At 45.0% G+C, this 22,244-nt stretch overlaps 2 protein-coding genes across 8 annotated transcripts in view; one reads left to right on the top strand and one right to left on the bottom strand.

Moving 5' to 3' along the window:
- LOC143366809 (NADH-cytochrome b5 reductase 3-like) overlaps positions 1–306 on the bottom strand; it is a 48,941-nt gene extending 48,635 nt beyond the window's left edge. Inside the window, exon 1 of one of the 3 annotated variants that reach the window (XM_076808174.1) lies at positions 264–281. The gene's annotated coding sequence lies outside the window, so the exon portion shown is untranslated. Of the gene's footprint in view, positions 1–190 lie in introns of all 3 variants that reach the window. The other 2 variants (XM_076808173.1, XM_076808183.1) reach the window with 2 other exon arrangements.
- A 209-nt stretch (positions 307–515) lies between these two features.
- The window catches only part of Rdga (retinal degeneration A), a 72,806-nt gene continuing 51,077 nt past the window's right edge, over positions 516–22,244 (top strand). The window contains exons 1-2 of one of the 5 annotated variants that reach the window (XM_076808162.1): positions 516–768; positions 1,747–2,248. The gene's annotated coding sequence lies outside the window, so the exon portion shown is untranslated. Of the gene's footprint in view, positions 769–1,710; positions 2,249–17,087; positions 18,620–22,244 lie in introns of those variants that run through there. The other 4 variants (XM_076808163.1, XM_076808165.1, XM_076808164.1 and 1 more) reach the window with 4 other exon arrangements.

Consider the following 22,244-nt stretch of genomic DNA (forward strand, 5'->3'; position numbering starts at 1 on the left):
TCAACTTAACCTTGCACACGTCGCGTAAGAGGGGTAACCGTGAAATACGTAATAAGAGTAGTAACGACGTATTTATTATAACATTTACAACGATTAATGGGCGAAGTTTAGCAAGTGGTTGTACGAAACCTAACCCTAATCATCTTAATGGCGGAATTTCTATTTCATAATCTATTGTTAGTGTACTCACTTGGCCCGCTATCCAAGCGTTTATTCCACGGGAGTGCAATGCGCCGTTGGAAAATAATTCACGTTAGATATACCTACCCGCGCTGCCGATGAGTCATATCACTCGCGTTAACGAAACTCGAAACACTATGTATCACTAATTTAAGACACATCCGCGGTCGCGTCGACTAGAAGTGACTAAAAGCGGGACTGAATGTATATCGATCGATTTATGATCCTGCCGTAAATACGCGGCGAACGCAATGACACCTAGGATTCGCGCCAAAACTTATAAACAGGTACTAGGCGTGGAAGTGTTGCCAACAAACGTATCCTCGTCAAAACAAGCAATACGATCGCGGCGTTTACCGATGGCTGTCGCGCGAATTTTAGTACCTTGGGTTTCGCGCCCAAAAGAAATATTTTGCAACCGGAGAACTTAAATAAGTAAACAGCGATCGGTCAGTTCCATCGAGGTGACGGAATTGAAAGTCGTACAAGTTTAAAATTGGTGTCTTTTTCGGTCTCGTATATCGTCATCCGCAGTGATTATTTAGCAGTTAAGAACCGAAGATTTACAAATATTCGGATAAACGTAAGGTAATCTATTATCCTCTTTAACATTTTTAAACATAAGAAAGAGATTGCTATTTTTGGAGTATACTCGAAGCTAATGCCCAAAATGGTGATTTCATTTGAATTAGAATCGGTGCTGTTGTCGAATAGCGACTGCAAATGCAAATTTATGAGAAATTTTCTACCATATCGCAGTCGTAAGAGTGCGTTTTATTTATGAACATTTCCATTGTCTCGATTCGTTAGGTACTGTAAAATGGATGATTGCCATCTGTCGAAAGAAAATCATGCAAATTTACAACGTTTCGGCCGCAGTTCGTTAAAATTCAAGGCAGGCTTCAGTGACGGAACAATGACGCGTATAATAAAGGTGGAGCGAGTAAGAGACAGTCTTCCGTTTCTGTCTCTCTTCCACTCGCATGCATACTTCCGTCGACGTTTCCTCTTTCTCTTCCCCCTTCAAACTCATCTCTGCCTGACTGACCCAGTCGCCAGTAATGGGAGTGACACGTTACCGAACGTTATCAAACAACTCGGGAGCACATTTCACACACTTTCAATCACACTCCACCTTCTCCGCTAGCTTATCCACCAGTGGTGGGCTTCGCTATGCTCCAAATCATATCGAACACAGCATAGATTCGAATCGCTTTGAATGTTTTCCGAAATAAGAGAAACTTCCCATAGAACGAGGAACGACAGACTCGTCGACAATTCCAAAAAATTCATCAACCTTTCGAAACCCACGGGACTCCACCAGACTCGTAAAATGCAAAGTGATTCAAATAGCCATTACTACTCCCGATAGGAATGAAATCGGCGGTATCTGCAGTCGTTCCACCTGGCGGACGAGAGGGTATTACTCCCATCGCTATCGTACAGTCGCTACTATTTATAATGGGCAGCCGCCGCTGGCTCGACTCGTATATTTCACCTCTCTTTTACGCGTAATCCTTCTCTGTTTCTGGCCGTGTCTCTATCCCGTTCCTTTCCGCTGTTCAGGTCCGTGCAGAGTGGACGTTCCTTAAGCTCGGCTAATAGTGTCGCCGAGCACTCGCCCGAGCCAGACTGCGGCTGTCCCTCTTCTCTTACCTAAGGGGACCGAAATAGAGTGGCGGCGAGCGCGAGACCGACGCTACCGACGCTATCGACGCTACCGACGCCGTAGGTGTCGTGACCGAACAATAAACAATAACACCGGTCGGGGTCGCGTATCACGGGACTAACGAGCGGCTCCGCGACCTGTTGCCGGTCGCCGAAAAAAAGAAGCCAGTACGTGGTCGTACATGTGCGTGGTGAGATCGTGAGATGTTTGTCGCGGAGCTGGTGGAAGCCACGGGAATGGAATATAATCGTGTGTCATGGCGGTGATCGCCGCGCGGAACGGCCACGTTCGCACACGCATGGCTACGATGCTGGTCGCCGCGAAGGAGCGAAAGAGGGGAAGGATGAGGAGCTGACTACGAAGAAGCGGTTCGACCACGTGGAAACCACTCCCGATGAGGTAAGCGGACGTAGAATAATTCGGCCGTGACGGGCGATAAACTAATGACAGACGCCGCGTCGAAGGAGATCGGCTGCAACTGTCACATCACGTCACTCCCGTGCCGTTTGCACGACGCTTGGCGAGTGCCGCGCGAGGGCACGCTTCGCGGTTGCCGGGGCCAACGGTTGCTCGCGCGACGCGCCCGGAACTCTACGGAAATTGACGATTTCTGTCGAGGGACGTGCGAAGCCGAGCCGAGCCGGTGCTTCGTGCTAATTCGCGATTCCCCGATAAACAGCTGGGGAGCACGCGATAAGAACGATTGCGAAATCGCTCGCGGCGAAACGCGAGGATCATTCGTACCTATCGCGGCGCGTATAGGAATAAAAGGGCGGATATGCGTGATTCTTTTCAATTTCCCCCTCGCAAATGAGTTTTCACCGGCGATTTCTCTGGGAGCGTCGAGCAACGAAGGCAAACGAAGGGCACGCGAGGCTGGTCATTTATCATACCTTCGGTTCCCTCGGTTTTAACTCGGACCGAATCCAGGTAGATGACGCTTTACGAAAAGTGGTGGGAAGTCGGTGAAGCAACTCGGATCGCTCGCCAGCGTAACGAAACTCTAGATTTCAGATGTTTTACGTCGATAGCGGGATTCGCTGTGTCTTTCGCGTAGGAATATCAGATAAATTGAATTTAATGTGGCAGTGGTGTCCTTGGCACCGTCTTTACGTTCACTTTTCAGCACTGAACCAAGGTTACGTGAACAGGTTGGAATTCTTTGTATCGTTTCGAATTAAAATTCTTATGAAATACGAATGCTCGAACAGATTCGTTGGTACACTTTACTCATTGGCCTCCGTTTAGGTTAGATACATCCAGGCTGAATCGATTTAATAGGTCGTACATGTGTAATTAAAGACATCTGCAATTCCCGGCTTGTTGACCAAGACAATTGTTTACATTTGAATACTTGATCGAAGTTATTTATAAGACAGCACCTTTAAATATAAAACAGCACTGTCTCGCGTGCCAGTGATAACACTTTAATCTGTAATTGTCCTCGGAAGGCTGGTGTGGTAACATTTGGCAGGTAGGCGATTGCAGGAAATTACGTGGTAATAACGAGAAGGTCACGTTACCATCGCAGACAGTTATGGTGACCGCGGAGCCACTTTCTTATTTTTTACACGTAGAAGTAGTTATAATTGCCATACCGATACTTACAATTCCAATTCCGCGACGAATTTAAATATCGTTCAGGTGTTTAAAAATTCCCTGCATGGTTGAAACGAGCGATCCGTTTTTAATTAAACATTTTCCATCGCGTTCGATTCAAGGATAAATTCTTAAATGAAAAGATTCTTGTACTTTCCATAGACGCAGAAACTTTTACGTAGGCGTAGAACATCATATGTATGTTCTTCAATAACACTCGTGTCCGATTGGAAAATTCTACACACATATGTGCGCATTTTTCACAAATCTCGCTTTATTTCCTTTGAGCATTCTTTCTATTCGCAACATCCCCGTATCATGCTCCTTTCTTATTCGAGATGAAAGTATATCCTTGGTCTGCGCGGTACAGCAGGCGAGTCTGCATCGAAGCTTGCGTTATGTTGTGTTGCGCTGCTTTCCAGTTGAGGTCAGGATAAAAGCTTTTATCACAGATTAGCATCCGCGGGAAGCTTTTATATTCTCAATTTCCGCGCTCTTCTGTGCTCATCGTTGCTTCGTACTATTTCGCCGTCAGACTTTTTAATCCAACGCGGAACTTAACGAATGTTGTCTAGTATCCTTAAAATGAACTTTACACGAAGGAATTGCACGAAGACGCCTGGCAAAAGTATCGCTTCATCTTTCAGCGCCCTTATATGAACCCGAAGGTAACTGCGTTAGGATGAAGAATGTGAAATGCATTATAATTTATTTCAGTTGGGTTACATTCAGAGCAAAGATAGTGTTAAACTGATGCTTATAAATTACAGTTGTCGTAAATTTCGTAAGGGATGTTTAAAAGTCTCTAGGGGCGATGAATTTGGTCGTATTTTCGGTGAAATAGGTCGATTTATGAAGGATTAAATTTAATGTAAACGGTGCGCTGCACCACCGCGCGGTGTAAACGATTCGAAATTGCCCACGATGGCCCATATGCGTATAGGTTGCGGATTGTTGCGTAATAATGCATAAGTGCGGTGAATACGTATTTCCTGCTATTGCGAGTGAACAAAGGCCGGTAACGCCTAGAACGCAAACGTTCCATTCAAATTACAGGGATACTTTATTGCGTGTTCGAGTGCATGGTTCGTCGTAATTGCACGGACGAGCGACACGCAACTTGTGATTTCTCTATAAGAAACGACCTCAGAAATGTCCTGGCATTACCATATTTCAAGCAGTATAATTTTCGCGACGCCTAGATTGATAGTTGATAAAGAATTCTTTCGGCAACAGTTCTATCCAATAAATAGACATTCCAGCAAAAGTATTGCATTCGTCAGTTGGCGTTAATTACCTGTTATTCATTGTTCGCTGTAAAAAGGTTTCGAAGGACGTTCGCACGTTATCAGTGGTGGAGTGTTAAGCAGGCGGTGCTGTTATTCACACAGGAAATTAAACACGAATGCATCAGTTGTCTGTGGTGTATCGGAAGTCGCTTAGGCTACGGTTCGTTACATTTTCACAATAGCCGCGATTCAGGGCTGCTCCAGGCGAATGTATAAAGCCGAAGTCAGCGAGGTGCATTCGCATAAGAGAGATGGTCGCGCATGCTGCACATAGCGAAGGGAATAGGGGATCTTCTGTGTTGCCCCGAGTCCCTTCAGTCTTCACCGTTATGTACGCGTAATAGGGAAACTGCCGTTTATTACGGTGACAGTAAGAGTGACGAGGGTTACACCTGCTCGTCATTTCGCCAATAAATAATAGCTGGGGGGAAATGGCAAGAGAACGTAAGGTACATACACTTGTGAGTCTGGCGTAAACAGAAGTTCGCCACTGCATCTACTTAATTTCATATACATAACTCGGGAGTGCCGAATTATTATTTTGTAAACTCGTGCTTCTGGTCCTTCCGAATGTATTTTAAACAGAATTGTTTCGATGGCGCTGCGATAATTACGACCCTGTGGTATTTTATAATGACGCACGTAAACTCAACCAAAGCGGCATTGATTTACCGTACAATTCCAAATTAAGCCTGTAACGCTGCTTACACATTTATGAAAACAACCCCACGAACAGTATCGATCTAATCGTAGGTCCATTAACTCGTTTAGAAACGCAGGGAACTCGGTCAAGAACAATTGGAATCTTTCTAGTTTAAATGGAAAGACCGAAGCTACCTAACTGCGGCTAAATTATTTTGTCACACTTTCCATAATTTAGAGCGATGACTCTAACAGTCATCGTGGGCTACACAAATTCTCTGGACATTTCATTAATCTAGATTTACATAAATCCATCACAACTGAACTGAAATGGATTCTGAGCACACATTTGTATAGGAGAGACTTACTCAAACTCATCTAATTTCGTTCATCGTTTCATCACACTTTATAGCGAAGTCTGAGGTTTTATTTAACATTTAAAGAAAATTATTACATCGTTGCGGGCAAGGTTAGCTGCCTTTACATAGGTCAGTGGGACTTTCATCTTGTTAGTACGATTCTACTTGACTTTGCATAAATCTACAGATATCCTATTGAATGCACCTGTTCCCTTCCGTTCCATCCGAATAGTGACTGCTCCAAGTGGCTGGTAGCATACCAGAATAACTATAAAATCTTTGGCAGAAGCCACACCACTGCGCATAGTATTCCACCGCACAGTAATTAGTTTTGGTCGGTGTCCAGGCTAGTCTAAACACCGCCAAATAAACCTGCTTCCACGTGACTTCGGACATATCGACTTACATCTAATTGATTTCGAATTGGATGCAAATTGGCAGTGTGTCCTCTGTATGGGTGATTTTCTGAAGCTGGTGTAGCAGGTCAACGATGCTCGATCGTCGATCAGTTAGGTAAACGATGCACTTAAGACAATTCACAGAACCTGGCCTCCGTTGCTGATAGATTTACTTGCGCGCTTAATCTACCCCTTACCCTGTAGCGCTCGAGTGATTAATCCTTCTCACTAGCAAAAGTCACAATATTGTAGCAGTTAGTACTAAAGACAAAAGATCGAACTTTCGGTATTCCTGTCGTGCACGTTCGTGCACTTGCGAGTGGAACACGAGCTGTTTACGCGCTCCTCTTCGCCGTCAGGCGTGTACGTGCCAGTTTCGCGGCTCTGTGTAATCAGGCGCAAGTACGCAATCTTTTCAGCTAACGATGGACGCAAATGAAAGTGAGATTACGTGGTTATTGCTGTAGTAGTTCCTGCGAAATTACCTCACACTATCTTATCTTGAATTTCTGCCGCAAGTACCGCCGAATGCAAGGAGCACCTACTACGATATAGTGGCACCTTAAAGGCTCCCCCAAACCAACGCGAATTTCGCGGCGCGGAGCGGATCCGCCGCGGAACGGATAACACTGCCCTTAAGCCACCGCGTATAAAAAACTACTGCCTTATCCGATCCGCGGCGCGGAGCGGATAGTCGCGTTGGTTTGGGGGAGCCTTAAGGCTACAATTTCGCTATCACTAAAGATGACTGTAAAATTCGCGGCGACGACGCGGTCAGAGAGTTGCATCAGAGCGGCCCGAGTGCTTTCCCTATAGTCAGACCAGGGAAGCTTTTTAATCTTCTTCCGTATAATAATTCTGTAACCGTGGACGTATATTGAGATGTCGACAGGCATCCGTTTAACGGTCCTATATGGACAGGATTAAAATGTCATTTCGTTTCAGAGGAAGCCTCTCTTTAGACGAAATCCCTCTGATTTTTCCCCAATTTCTGCCCGAGCCTCCGAAGGGACGTTAACAGCTTTCCTACGTGGATTACCGTCTTCCCCGGTTCCGTCGCGGAGAATGTATCCAGCGGCAGCGGAGTATTTGCGGCTAATCCGATGTTTCCTTTCGTCCATAAAGAGTTTCATAATGATAGCCGGTCGTTCGTTGGAGGATTGGCATTATGCTGAACGTAAAAGTATCCAACGCGCTCAGCTTGCTAAGCGCTAGAAATTGCGGCCCTTCTTTGCTGGAACCGGCTTAGAATTAAGTCGTCTGGCCTGGTTCCGCTGCAAGCTCGCGATTTCCCATCGCCGACCATCAATCCCCCGTCGTTTTTCTTCGCCTGGCGATACACCGCACGCGGGAAATGCGCGCGATATAGGATAGCCCTAATGGCATTATGGCATTATACAAAATAGAATTGGGTGCTTGCGGGATTTCAGAAGCCGTAACAGTTAACGATGCCTTGAGCTACTTCGTGCGAGCCAGTTGAGGAATATTTGATAGTGAGTCCAGGCGGTGTTCAGCTCTCGATTCGCGCGTTCTTCTCTGTTTCTTTGATCGCGGTGCGGCAAGCCAGTCGTTTAAAATCATCGCCGACGAGCGGTCAAGCTGTTCCGATGCTACCGTGATGACCCGTTCGGAGGAATAGCCCTTCCTTGGAGATTGGTAAACCAGAAGCCGTCGGCGAGCCATGGCGGACGAGGAGAATAAAGAGGAAACGGAGCGGGACGTGGATAACGAGGGGTGAGGACCGTGCAATTTCTTTCCTAAACGAGCGTGTGGAGCTTCCTCTTTCTTTTCTTTAATTTTCGAGGGAATTCGATGGGCGAAATTAGCTGCGCGGGATTACCGATACTCCTGGACGAATAGCTTAAACTCTTCGAGCTCGCGCTTCTGGATAGTACCTACTCGTCGCGTGTTTCGCGCCCCGCGATAATTAAATAGCATCCGAATCTCCGCGTGCCTCGCTCAGAGGTGGAGAGATGAAACGATGTCTCTGAATTCGATGGCAACTGTTTACGCAGTGCTCCGTAAGATCACAAGAGAAATGCGCTTGCCTTTTATTCTTCAGTCGTTTCTCGGTAAATAAGTCTAGCTGTGTTTGTATCGTGGCATTTCTTCTGTCCTTCACCTGGCTCTCACAGAACGGAAGTTATAGGCGTCGTAGCGAGCGGTGTTCATGGATAAATGCGAAGATCTCGGACCTGATCGACTCCGAAGCCCGTGGATCGAAGTCCCAGCGACATTTTACCTCTGGCCACCATATTTCTCCGACTTGTCTCTCAGATCCAGCTCGCTTCGCTCTCGATCCCATTACAACGAGGTATTCTCGGTCGAGCTTCGAGGGCTATTCCCACCCCAGCTCCTTTCGTTTCCTCGCTTTTCTCTCAGCCCTTCCATCTGCCCGTTAGGTACATTTTTATTTCCATCTTAACGAAGTTCCACTTTCAGCGGAATTAAAAGGCGACGCTTCCCAGGGCGTTTGAAACGAACTCGACGGTAAACTCTCCTTAGGCGTCGCGATGCTGTTACGTGTTTATAATTCAATCCCACGGTGGAAAGAGTTCCACTTTTCGCCCGCTTCGCGCGCGCGACAGAGATGCTCGAATGGAAGCTGGAAATTCAAAGGGGGAAATCAACTTTCTTCGACCGGGGGACGATGCTCGGTGTACTGTGAACGTCGTAAAGTTGCGACGACAAATACTGCTCAGGCTATATAATTGGAGGATCGGCCATTATAATATTTTCAAAGCTTCCACGTTCTATATTAAGCAGACCATTCTAGGAATTCTCCAGATACCAGATCCATTAATTATATTTGGTCAGAAGTGACCTGCATATTTAATATTGTGTGTACCACAACTCTGATATTCCGAAAGTCGATGATCCTGTCGATGGCTTAGGGCAAAAATATTCTACCTATGCTCACTTTTTGTGAAATTTCAGTTTTCATATGTGAGAAATAGTTCTTGGCTGTTTCTTTAGCTGTATGGAAATCACATTTAGGGTAGGGTGGGGCTAAAAGTCCCGTTTTTCATATTAACCAATGTGAAATTTAGTAATAACGATCTAGAGATGTCTGGTGTTATTTTGTATAAACTATAACTATTATGCTTTACGTTCACGAAGTTCGTTTGTTGATATTGTGATTTTCTGTTGAGTTATACCACAAAATGTTTGTCAATGCAAAATGGACTTCTTGCCCCACGCGCGGGGCAAAAGTCCGCTAATGTCCTTTCGTGTAATATTAAACTAAACAAGTAAAAACTGTTTTCAAATCAACAAATATTTACTAAACCAATTCTTTTTGCTACCTATAGATAAAATATTGAAAGGAAAGTATGACTTCTTTAACAAAAAGTAAAAATATAGGTCAAAGGTTCACTTTGAACCAAAAACTAAAAAAAACCATTCAACTAAAACAAAAACAGAATTTAAAGACTTTGGCATCATTTCTTTATACTTTGGCCATCTTATTATGAAAACAAATAATAAAATATATGTTTTCAGGCTGACAGACTTTTTGCTCCAATACATAGTATACTGCGAAACTCGATACATTGCTTAGGAATAGAGATTTTGAATTCGGGACTTTTTACCCGCCAGACTTTTAGCCCCACCCTACTCTATATCTGTCTACTTCCTAAATTTGTCAAAAATAATATTTGTATTATTTTTATATGCATATTTAAACCTGTTTCTCTCGAAAACACCAAAAGTGGACGTACAATATTTGTGCACTAATCCATCGATATTGTCTTATTAGTAGCAGAGAAGAACTGTTTCTCTTTGCTCTTAAAACTAGCATAGCTACATTCTATGTAATATGGAAATGCATGATTCAGGAGGACAATCGTCCCGTTTCACATGCAATGCAGGACTTCGTCTAAAGGGTTCCCCTGGGCTATTCCAGCGACTCGAGGAATTGCTCGGTTACAGGACGGTTGCACGGCTCCTTCGAGCCGTTCTTATTACACATTTACAACACAGTTTCTGTTTCTGACGGTCGGTATGTGGCTCGCCATTTGCTCACGTTCGCCCGGTGGTATCGGCGAGTCCTTGAACGTCTCAAATCGAGCTGACGCCGTAAAATGCAAAAACCGTCGCGGTTGAGTATTGTGTAAAAGGCTCGAGCCCGCTTGAAAATTTATTGTCTTTGCCGCGTGGAAAACGGCCATCGTCACCTGCCATCTTCGATCATCGGTTCAACATTCATTATTCAGGCATTAAAGCCGATCTCGCGCATCGACCATCGATTTCTTTAGTCGGGAAACAACTTCTGATACTTTACTCTCCCGAATTCAGTTCAATATTAACCAGACACTGTGCACGAAGCTTCACTGACCAAATTGGCTCAAAATTTGCATTAGATCAGTGCTCATACCAATCAACTTCAGAGACTTGTCTCACAGCTGGTATTCGCGTTCCTGTGATAATATTATAATTAAAGAATCCTTTAAAAAAAACACTACTTAACCCTCGAGCGGGCGCGCTTTGTGAACTCCGTTCACCGATCTGCGTATTTCCTTCATTAGGTCTCGGTAAGGCAAACATTCTCTCCGCGCGATCGTGGTGTGTTTCCAGAACCCTACGATGCTTGTGCCAGTTGATTTTCATTTTTGATGTTAAAAATGTTTTGCATATATTATTTTTGTGTTTTTAAATACATTTACTGCATTCTTGGATACATTGCTAATATTTTCCCATCACATTTAACTTAAGTCACCACTGTCAACAGAGAAACCGTTTCTGAAGTGTAATATATAAGGCGGCTAAAATGATTATTTTCAACCGATGAACTGAGTTTACTACGCGCCTGCTCGTGTACCTCTCATTGGCGCGCCCGCCCGAGGGTTAAGTACCAAAATTAAGCAAAAAAATCATCGGAAAGTGTTCTACGTGCCAAATAATACTAGAAGTATAAAATTTGTTTTTTCTCCTCAAAATTTTCTCCTCTATTTCTACGATTAGCTCCTCAGACGATGTCCGCGCTTACAGATCCAGGATAGGAAACTCTTTGCGCTAGACTTTCCTGTGAATAATTGAACAACGCTGCATTGCCCTACATTTAGAATTCTTCAGAGCGCTGAAGAACACTCTGGCCAGTTACGCAATCGTTAATACCTACCGCGAGATCTCGTAGACAGTTCTAGGTGCTTCGCGAGTATAGATATGAAAGGGAACGCTGGAGTACGTGGGACTCGATTATGAAAATATAAAAATGGCCCTCGGAGTGTAGCTATTCACGGCGCGTAATGAATGTGTTTCAGCCGGCTTACGTTGGCCACATCCGTTTTGCCTGTTCGTCGACCTTGGTATTGTTAATAAATAACTCGGCGAACCTGGCCAAAGCCATTCCGATACAATGCGGTATCGCGACGGTCATTAATCGAGGCGGTGAACTGCACATTCTCGGTGCCGTGCAGAATCAGAGATTCGGTCGTTCTTTTCCCTTTCGTTTCGCAATTTTCCGGCGAAATCGTCGCTCGTTGAATATTTGAAAACGTACATACCGATACCACTGCACGCCGGGAATCACAGAGGAAGGTTTCAGCGTTCACCCCCCGGGCTATTACGCGCAGCGATAGCAAACAAATCCGGTGACATCGAACGAGAAAGAATCACGTAGCAAGGTGCATGCATATTCATCCGCACCGCCGAAATTAAATGGATTTCGCTGGGTGGGCTCGTTTAAAATGCTGATTTTATACCAGCCGCGTTGAATGCAGACAGTTAATTAAGAAAATTGGGGGAAAAACAGGGACGAGATCCGTATTCGGCGCGGATAGCCGATCGACGTGCAAGTTAATTAACAACGATGTCGGCGCTGTGATCAACAGCGCTTCCAGCCTGGCGAAACGTGTAATCGAACTTTCCCCCGAATCAGAACTTACGAAGGGAACTTTGCCACTTTGTATACTGCGAATATTACGATACAGAAGCCGGCACGGTTTGGAAATTATGATTTTCTTGCTGGATGAATAGGCAGCGGTCCGTAATTAAATCTCTTCACCTCGACCTCCTTTGTGCTCATTCAGCTACGTTTATATCTACCGACTTATCTGGAATTTTTTCTCAGTTTCTCGTCAGTCCTACGTGTCTTTCCCTTCGCGGAAAGTTTCCGCCACATCAGAGGCTAAAAGTAGTGTGCCCGAGGAAAATGTTTCCTCGTGCGTTCGCAGGACATTCGGCCAGTTAAGTAAGTTCCAGGAAATATCGACATTCCCGCGACTTCACGCTCGCCGGACATCGTGCTCCTGGCCGTGTCACTTCGAGATTTTATATTTCACCTGGAACAGCTTGCGCCGTCGCCTGGAAGGCAATTAGTGGAGTTAGGCCAGATCCACGCTATCGGTTCGGTCCGGTCCCGATCAAAATCACATCCCTGAACGTCCACACCCGTCCGACTTGTTAGTGTGGACGCTCACGGATATGATTTTGATCGAGACCGGACCCATGGTGTGGAACGGGCCTTACTGGTAAATACCTGGCTGGCATTCAATTCCTGGGGACGCTTCTCGCAAGATGGGGTCGCGACGACGCACAGTGGTTCGAGTGTACTACATGCTAGCTGGACAAAATTATTTTTGCGCGGTACTGGGTTTATATGGGGTTTAAATTGTTAGAAACAAACCTGATTCGTATCACAGTTTATTATTTCACTAAAAATATCAATAAAATGAAAATATGCCTAATTCAATAAAGGAAAAAGAACAAAACGACAGTATTGTACTTTAACTATAATTATCAGTTATAACATTATGTTTATTCCTGTAATTTCTGAGTATTCTGTGGAACCTTAAAAAAATCGAGCCACAGTTGACTCGCCTAACATAAAATGGCTATTAAAACAGTGTTTTACTATATGTTCCACGTCGTTCCACGCAACAAGGGCTGAATGTACGGAAACTAGCGACTTTCTAGTTTTTTTTTAATGACATGATCGATCTGCAAAAATTTGCAAAACTATATTTTGTGAATTGTTTTCGAGTGCGACGCTCGGCAGGAGAGATAGCACAGATGTTATATTTCAGACTCTATAATGTAATGTAATGTAATTAACAAGAAATTAATAGTCATAAGACAAATTTATAGTTATAGTTAATCTATAGTACGTGTAGAGTCTGAAATATAACAACTTATCATTCGAATAATCTATGATCGAATCCTGTGACTCAATCCATCGACAATTCGATAAAGAATCGAGTCTGTTATGCCGTTGAAGCTTCCTCTTAACAAGTTTACATTTTAAATCCACAATGTGTGATCGAAAGTAAGAGTGTATACTAAATAAGGAGCAAGATATCTAAATGCCTAAGAAGTCTCTTTCTTATTCGGACTAATTAAAACCCACGCTTAGCTTCTATCCATGTCACCATCCCACTCGCAGCGCTCGCCATCAATGCAACGGAGAAAAATGCTTGCATCTCGAATCGACGTGGTCGTACAAGTTACAGGAGGTTACGTGACCACAACACCATCCATGGTAATCGGTTTCGATCATCCTTAGCCTAGCTATTAGCAGAGTTGACGCAGCTGTTAAGCATCGCGCACGTGCAAATTCCGTGTCGAAATAAACTTGCCCATGAAACAACAAAATTCTGTATAAGAAGGGGTTTCCAGTGACCTCTCTAGATTTGTTAATATTTCTGAGACATTGCGCAACACCAGCGGCTGGTTTAGGCGTCTGCCATATTCTAGAAGTCCTGCAAGAAATCTGTTAACTATCGAGATTGTACAGACCGAACAGTTAACAGATTTATCAGGACCTATCGAAGATCGTGATCCCTAGATCGGATTCAAGGTGGAATACATTTCACCCTTCTGGAGCGATCGCGCACGGCGAAGATCGCGTAGGAATCGGCTGATTCGATACCGGTAGCTCCTGTTTATATAGCCGGCGGAAGGAGAGGGAGAAGCCACGCGGGAGACAGAAACTGTGTAGGAGACAACAGACGAGAAAGAAAGACGAAAAGCACATTATAGTGCTGCTTCTGAAGCCTTCGAACGCAGTACGCCTCGCGTTATCGATATCCGTGGACGGGGTGCACCTCTAGCGATCGAACGCTGGCGGATCGTAACCGGTCGTCGCGCAGAAATGCTTGCCTAAACGTCTATGCCCAAGTGGCTGACACATCACGCGCACAGTTGCCTGCTAGTGGGAAGAACAGTGGAAAAGAATGCGGCAAATTGAATTCGCTCCGTTTGAGCAGACGTCGCCGGGACCTCCTTTGTGCCTCTCCGAGCCCGCTCCCTGATATTCGCCGGATATTAACGTCAATTTGAGGAGAGTTGAGCCTGGAATGTATTTAGATTGAAATTCCACGGATCCTTGGTATTCTTAAGGAAATATCGAGGTTACCTAATTTCGCTTAGTTTACAATTGAATCTCACTGCTCCTCGCGCTGCTACGATTTCTGCCGGCTCCCTGCAACTTTTCGAATATCATCGTGTTCTTACGGAATTCTCGATTCGCTCCGCGTAACAGGTTTCACGGATTCAGGCAGATCTCGCGGGATGGATGCGTGAAATTGAACGCGAACGTGGCAGATAAATAGCGCGTTGGCGGGAGATATGCACGGTAGAATGATTGTTTCCATTATCCGCGTTGCATTGACGACCTTACATGCTTCAGAGAAGTGGTTTTAAACGGAGCACAAATGACGACTACCCGACGGGGGATGAGATTGCTGGATTATAAAGAGCACCTTTGATAATGCAACTTAAGTACCTCCTGCGGTAATCCGAGGATTTTCTATGGAAGCAGGCGTTTCTGAGAATCTCAAACTGTCGGGGATCAGGATATTGTTGGAAGGAGGTCGGGGATTCCACTGTTTCAACTTCCTGCAAAAGGAATTCAAATTTAGAAAAGTAGAAAAGTAGAAACCCATCTCTGGCATTCCTTCGAAAAAAAACTCCATTCAAAGGAATTCAAAACCACTCAAAACCAAAAGTCGACCTAGCATTTCTCCGGAAATGTGCTTCGCGCTTTTTCTCCCGCTTCCAGGTACCTTTTACCCCCAAAAAGCGTTAACCAAAAAATCTGCCCATTGTGAAGCCCTTTCATTAAAAAGGAACCTTGAAATAGAAACACAGGTCCACTTCGAGCTGAGAACGTACCCAGAACGCGGCCTCTTTCATCTCGTTCACATTGTTCCGTTGTATTTGACGATTTCGACGGGCGTCGGGTGGGTTTTTAATGAATATTTTTAAATGGACCCGTGCCTGGGTTACCGGCGACGCACGAAACGCATTCTCTCGCTGGAAATTACACCCTCGGTTTCGACAGCTTTGCATGGACGCGTCGCGTTCGCGCCGGAATTGAAACGTATCGGTGCTCGAACGCAGTGGGCTAACGACTCGCAGAGAATGGCTCGAGGGCTGGGACTGTAATTGAATTTTTGCCCCGAGGGGAGGTGGCACATGTGACCGTGTAATACACCTCCGACGAATTCGATAAACTCGCCTTTGACCATGCTCGGGCCGCGCTCGTCGCGAAATTTAAAGGAACCGCGCGACAGAGGGTGGTCGAATTAGCCGAGCATTTACACATTTCCAGGATGCAGCTTTGCTACGTTCGCCCGACCCTCGCGTGTCCCTTTTAAAACGTTCGCGAAACCGTTTAATCGAGTTCGTTAATTGATCCCCATTGGTTCCAAAGCCACTCAGAATTGGTCCACTCGAATTTTCACTCGTCATTCGTACCGCTGTACACGCGTTCTAGGCGGGCACGTTCACCGGCAATCAAACGTTTTCATCGTCTGATCGGACATCCGTGTGGATTCGATTCTTCCGTGCTCGCAATTTGTCGCGACTCCAGTGTCTCGTTTGCACAGAATGGGCGCCATCGAGGTTTAGTTCCTCGCCCGACGAACGCGTTGATCGAACTACTATTAAATTGGCATTTCTTGTCGAAGAGTAGGGGAATAAATGATTTTTTCTTTAATTTCAGGTGCGGGAAGTTGCGAAAGAAATCTTTTGTTAGAGCCTGCTTTTTACTGACGCGTTCAGGTCGAGCTGACGTTAGAATGTCGTCAGATATCATAATGCTAGATTATAGACTGTTCCCTGCATAATTTTACGTTACAGGCCACGTAACGCACTAGCCGACGCGTGACAAATGGAAGGTAGAGAACACTTCAGTCTGGTTATATTCACCGCGGTTGCGAAGTTTTATATTTTATTCACGTTCCGTTCGGTACGTTTTAATCGCAAGCTTTTAAGGGACAACTTATTGTTGGGCAGTCAATTCGCTCGAAGATGAAGTATTTTTTTGCGAATTAATTACGAGGAGATGAATACAAATTGTGACTAGTACTTTTGGGTAATGTTTGTTAGTACAATTAGCTGTAAATTTTTTTTTTGTTGAAAATATATACATGTATATGACGGCGGTACAGTCGCCTGGTGTGTAGGCGTTTTTTCTGCGGTTTTGCCCTGATTGCGAAAAAACCGAGGTTCGGATCGACTTCAAATTTTTACAGCATGTTCAAAATATATTCTTTTTTTGGAGTGTACCTCAGCGTAAAGTGTGAAAACCCTACTTTTTCGAGATAAAAAAAAGGAAAGCCATCTGTGCGTCCTGACAATCGACATTTATCGTACAAATCGCTTTCTCCTAGTCGCTATTTTAATACTTTTGGGTCTACCCTTTTTTTTGGAGTGTTGTGTAGGGAGTTGAGTAATTTTGCACGGTTGAGGTATTCTAAACGATAAGTTTATTTTATATTAATTAACAAAAGGTAGATACGTGTTACCGCCGTGTAGCTCGTGACGGAACTGTTTGCGGAACGCTGGTTTACATCAACCGCCGCTATATCGCGTCCCCGACGCGGAAGTCTTTTGTATGTTGGCGATACATTCACCACACCCGCTAACACAGAGGTTCCCTACAATATTACAGGTTCCAGGAGAAACATATTCCAAGGAAATCGTTGTATTTTTATTTTTAAGTTTAATACGAGGGCAGAACCAAAGACACTTTTTCCAAACCACTGTTTATTCAGCCTCGCGTGGCGCCATTTTTAAAATGGATATGTAGACAAAAAAAATATTTTTTTACTCCACGTGACAGTAATAAACATTGTATAAAAGGAAAAGTCTGTGCTTGCATTCATCTCCTTGTAATTAATTCGCAAAAATACTTGATTTTCGAGCAATTTCACTGGCTAAGATAACGCAATTACGTTTATTCTGCACAGAAGTGGGGAAATCTCAAATTTCCTAAGTAACACGCCTTCGAGCGATTATTACAGAAGTAGCACTTGGTAATTCACTTGTTTGTGTGTGTCTGATTTATGAGGCATATTTAAGACCTCGATGAATAATAAATATCCCGCGTGCCTCTTTTTCTCGTACGATAATCGTTCTTCAACGGTCGCATTGCAAAATAGTGACGTCCCAGTTACATGCTCTTCCGAGCGTCAAGTTCTACTCGCATTCGTCAGAAATTAATGCATCTTTAATCAGTCGACGAAGTTAATCGCTCAACTGTACCAAGTCGAAAGCGTTTATTGAAAGTTTGGCCAGCAAGTGCCTCAGACAATCGAGTAGTAAATCCAGGTCCAGCTGTATTACGCGAGTCGAAGCAGCCTTCTGTGCGAAACATACTTCATATTGACACGACGTACCCAAACAAATGTACGAGTGTAAACTTCTTATACGTCGCGAAAGACACCTTGACATTCCAGTCTTTCGCTGTTCGGGGCTGCAAGAACATCATGTTTTAAAGTAAAACTTCCTCCAGTCGTTCTTCTACAATTTTCTCATTAAATCTCGTGGGTCGGTGGATTAGATACTCGTTGCAACTTCGCAACTGAATCATATACAGAATTCCGAATTGCACACGCGGTTCGCATAATTCATTCGGTAAGTTTGCGACTATCCATCGCGGCGAATGTAATACTCACCAGGAATGTTTGAATTACATTTGGACCCCGCGTGTTGACTTCAGGAGAGACTTAGAAGAAATAAGACGAACGAGTTAAGTGATCGGGATCGTAAGAACCTAGATGATATTTCTGGATTACTTTTATCACGATCCTCAGTGATATAATATTCCACGGTTAATCTGGTGTCGGATAGTTGGCGCGCTCCGGTGATAGAGTTTGCGAGAAATCTCGCGATTCCTAGCGGGCGATCAAGGTGAACAAGTGGAGGATCTGAAAAGTGATCCACTTAATGGTGATTCGCGTCCAAGCGACATAATATAAAAGTGTTGAGGCGAAACGGTGCCTCAGTGACATAACGCCTCGGTAAGAACGTGGATAACACCGGCGGCACTTCCAGTGAAACTGCGGGACGGAAGGAGATCAAAAAGGAAAGTGCATAAGTGCATCAGCGGGCGATGCAGCCGGGTTTGGAGGCAGGATTTACCGTCTTGTGTCATTTTTCGTGGGAATTCCTAAAAATGTTTATCGACTCCTGCTTCGGGTGTCTCAAGTGCCAGTGGGCCTGCCAGGAACCCAGCAGAGTCTATGGGTTGAGTTATAAGTGAGTGCCTCTTATTTCTCTTTTTAAGCGACGAACCCGGAGATCGTGAAATTCGCCCGCGAATGGCGATGTTTCGTTTCAAGGTTAACCAATCGTTCTGCATCCAGCAAAACCATTATCCTCGGCTGCGGTACTCCTCGCAATAATCGCGTTATTAAATTGTATGAATAATTAATCACCTTCGTACACCTCGTTCGATTTCAACGGGTAATTCATGTGACAATCACTGTTGGAGCTTGTGCTTGGAGATTAATTTCTCAACAGGTAAAAATCTTAGAAATGTATTCTCGACTATGTTTCTATTTTTTTTTCGCCTGTAATTTTGCGACAACTGAGTCTTAATCTTCTCCCAAGAAGACGCGCCCCGTTAAAGGGTCTCTACTGGGATTTTTAAAGAGCGATAGCAGTGATATTCGAATCCCAATGTCTGCTGTGTACATTGACTTTAAGGTGACAATTTTTTTTCCCCCCCTTAAAACTATAAAACATTCAGTGATATGGACGGCAAGCGGACGTGAACCAGCCCGAATAAATTTCCATGAATTGCGCGGAGTCAATTTGCAATACGCACCGTTGACGATTTCATTTGAATATTAGCGCGCGCCTCGAATTCAGCGCGAAACATGCGAAACGTGCCTCGGATTTCTCTCGCTTAAATCGCAGTGCGACTAATTCCTTGCTCCTGAATTAAGAACAGAGGGGCATCCTGTGATTCGCGTCGAATACGTTTTGTCGTGCCTTCTTTTACTATCCCCCCGACCTCGCTCCCGTGGAAACGGACATTCCAAGGCTCCTAACACATCGCTCTCGCATTTTTTCTCACCGTCTACAAATGAATCGCACGAAATCGCATTGAAATACGTCAGCTTGCCGTGAACCGCTAATGACGTCTCCGCCTGCAGCAGAGTTCGCAGAAAATAAATAACGCCGCGCGGTTTCGCGGCATTTCTCGTGTTTTCGCACCGCATTAGCGAACTCTTGTAATTCAAACTTCGCCGATGCTCATTGTGAACTACACTCCCCCGAGAATCGCCACGAGATTGGAGAAAAAGTGGATGCACCTCGAAGTCGCGTCTTCGACGGATAAAGTGGATGGGAGCGGGTACAGCGGTACGCTCTATTTTCGTTGCTCTCTGGGCGACGAAAACCTAATGCACCCTCGAATTTGTAGTCAGACGGAATTATGTAAAGCGTATGATAATTCTGATGGGAAGCTCACGGCCGCTGCTGAAACTTTCACGCTCTGAAATCAGGACGGGCGCTCTTGCTGTACTCAAAATTTGATGAGTTGGACGCATTTGCTATTCTTACTCACGATGGATCTTACGGGGAGTCCCGCGGGGTAACCGAGACACTCTTTTGTACCGCGTGTTTGCCAGGTGATTCTGAATCGAGAAGATTGTATAAATCTGTGGGACTCGTTCCATCCATTCTTGAAATAAATGTTGTCCAGGCGTTCGAAGTCTGGCGCGATAACTGCGAGTGGGCAGAAAATATATTAATTTATCCTGACTCCTCTGAAATTAGCAAAGGAAAGCGGTAAGGAAAATGGTGGTTGCCGTTAATACCACGGAGGGTGACTCGAGCTACATCCACGAACCCGTTCAGGCTTCTATTTCGTAACCCCAAGTATAGATCGCGAGCTTATTTTGGCCACGGTTTCCGTGCCTTCCGTGTCTTCCGTGTATCGGCGTCGTCCTGAATTCAATATCTAATAGCATTCGATTTCCTATACAACTTGTATGCTTTCCCTTGCCCCACGCTGGCACTATCGAGTGATTAGTATCGGCATTGTAGCTGCAGGCTTGGATAGATCCTTGGTTTACGTCGTTTACAACACATCTGTCGGTTCTAGGTGGTTGCGCCTATTAGAATTTCTAATACTCTCCATCTGAGAAAGCCTTCTTACCTCTACAGCCCGTCTTTCAGTTCTTTCCTCCGCCAAGAGGCGCCTCTATCGAAATTTCGCCATCCTATTTAGAGAGACAGAGGGAACTCATTCGGTGATGACTTTGCCTGAGGACGAAGGTGCTGAAGCGAGGTCCATCAGATGCTCGCAAATAACGACGAGGCAGGCACAAAAGCACGGCTACGAATCCCTAAATGGGTCGCAGCTTTCTGATTGAGCTTTCAGTCCTTCAACGGGGAGAACGCTCGGTTTGCTCACCCTTCGTACCTCCTTTCACGCTTCCTCATTGTGATACCTTCGGGGGTGAAAATGATTCCTTAGCCGGACCTCTGCAATGAGAATCAAGCGGGCATTCCTTCAGTCCCCTCCGATTTAATTTGAGATCTGCCTTTCTTAGCACCCTTAATTCTCAGTTTAACTCGTCCGAACGTAACCTTTCCCGCTTCACCCCCTAAGGGACTCCTCCGGATGATCCAACGATTATGAAATCGAAAGGTGTAACAGTTTCTGCACAGAACGCAAGAGAACGACGGGCTGGCACGTGATGCATGATTTGGGGCAGATTAATTCCACGTAAAAGTAGATAGATCGATCCGAGGCACGGCTGTTATGTCACCGGCACTACACTCATTAATGGATACTTCTCCCTGAAAGCGGAAACTCTCTCGCTGGAGAGAACGAAGAGGAGGAAAGAGGGCTCCCTCATGGCCGGCTGTTTCTCTTTCCGTTTGAGTTTCGCGGCGTCTTCGTTTGAGTATCTCACCCGATTAAATTCCATTAGAAGATCCCGCGTAATCGCCACCCTGTATACACATTTATATAGCTCGCTCCTTCTTCTCTCTCTCTCTGTCTCTCTCCTCTTTTTTTTTTCTTCACGCTCGGCACCGAAACGAGCGGTCTTCCTTGACCTCCATTCATAATGGAATTAAAGTGACTCTTTTCGGTGGATACACCCGCGGCCCTGGGCGAAAGGTCAGGGGTCGAAGCACAGGGCGCTCTAGCGAGTTGTTTCGTTCCCACGGCAATATCTTAATTGCGACGCTTTACGAATTAATTAGCAATTAAGCGAGACAAAGTGCAGCGACGTAATGATTTTCAACGAGTCGCCGCGGTTAGCCGCCGAGTCTCGGATTTGTGAAATATCGCCGGGGCGTTGGCGACGATCCGCGAGCGCGGGTCACTGGATAATTCCGGTGAATGAAGTGAATGAAGTGAATGAAGCAAATGAAGTGAATGAAGCGAATCTCAGGGGGCGAAAAGAACACTGCGTATTTAACACGATACCACTGGTATTCATCAAACCCTGGACGATATAATACAGAATCGTTTTCACTGTACGTACATTTAAGTTCAGAGCTTTCGAGGTATTGGATACCTTAATGACGCTTCTTGTTGAAGTGAATTCAGAATTTTCCGTGCAGGCAGAATACGCTGGTAATTTTCTTAATTGTTCGAAGCTTCCTACTCCATCTGAAGCGCAGTCAAATGAGCATCTGAAATGATCGCGTAGAGTGCCTTCGCTACGTCGTCTCCCTTATTACACGCCTCTACTACTGTAATCGGAACAAAATCAACTGGCCACTTGAGATCACTTCCTTCAGCGCTCCCTTTCGAAATTCATATTCAGCTGGAGTCTTTTTTCACGCGTGGAAATAATTCTGGGAAGCGAACCACGTAGAACAGTGAAACGTAAGATTCGTCTCATCAAATATCAAA

The sequence above is a fragment of the Andrena cerasifolii genome, chromosome 3, assembly GCF_050908995.1.
Source record: "Andrena cerasifolii isolate SP2316 chromosome 3, iyAndCera1_principal, whole genome shotgun sequence".
In the NCBI taxonomy this organism is placed as follows: Eukaryota; Metazoa; Arthropoda; class Insecta; order Hymenoptera; family Andrenidae; genus Andrena; species Andrena cerasifolii.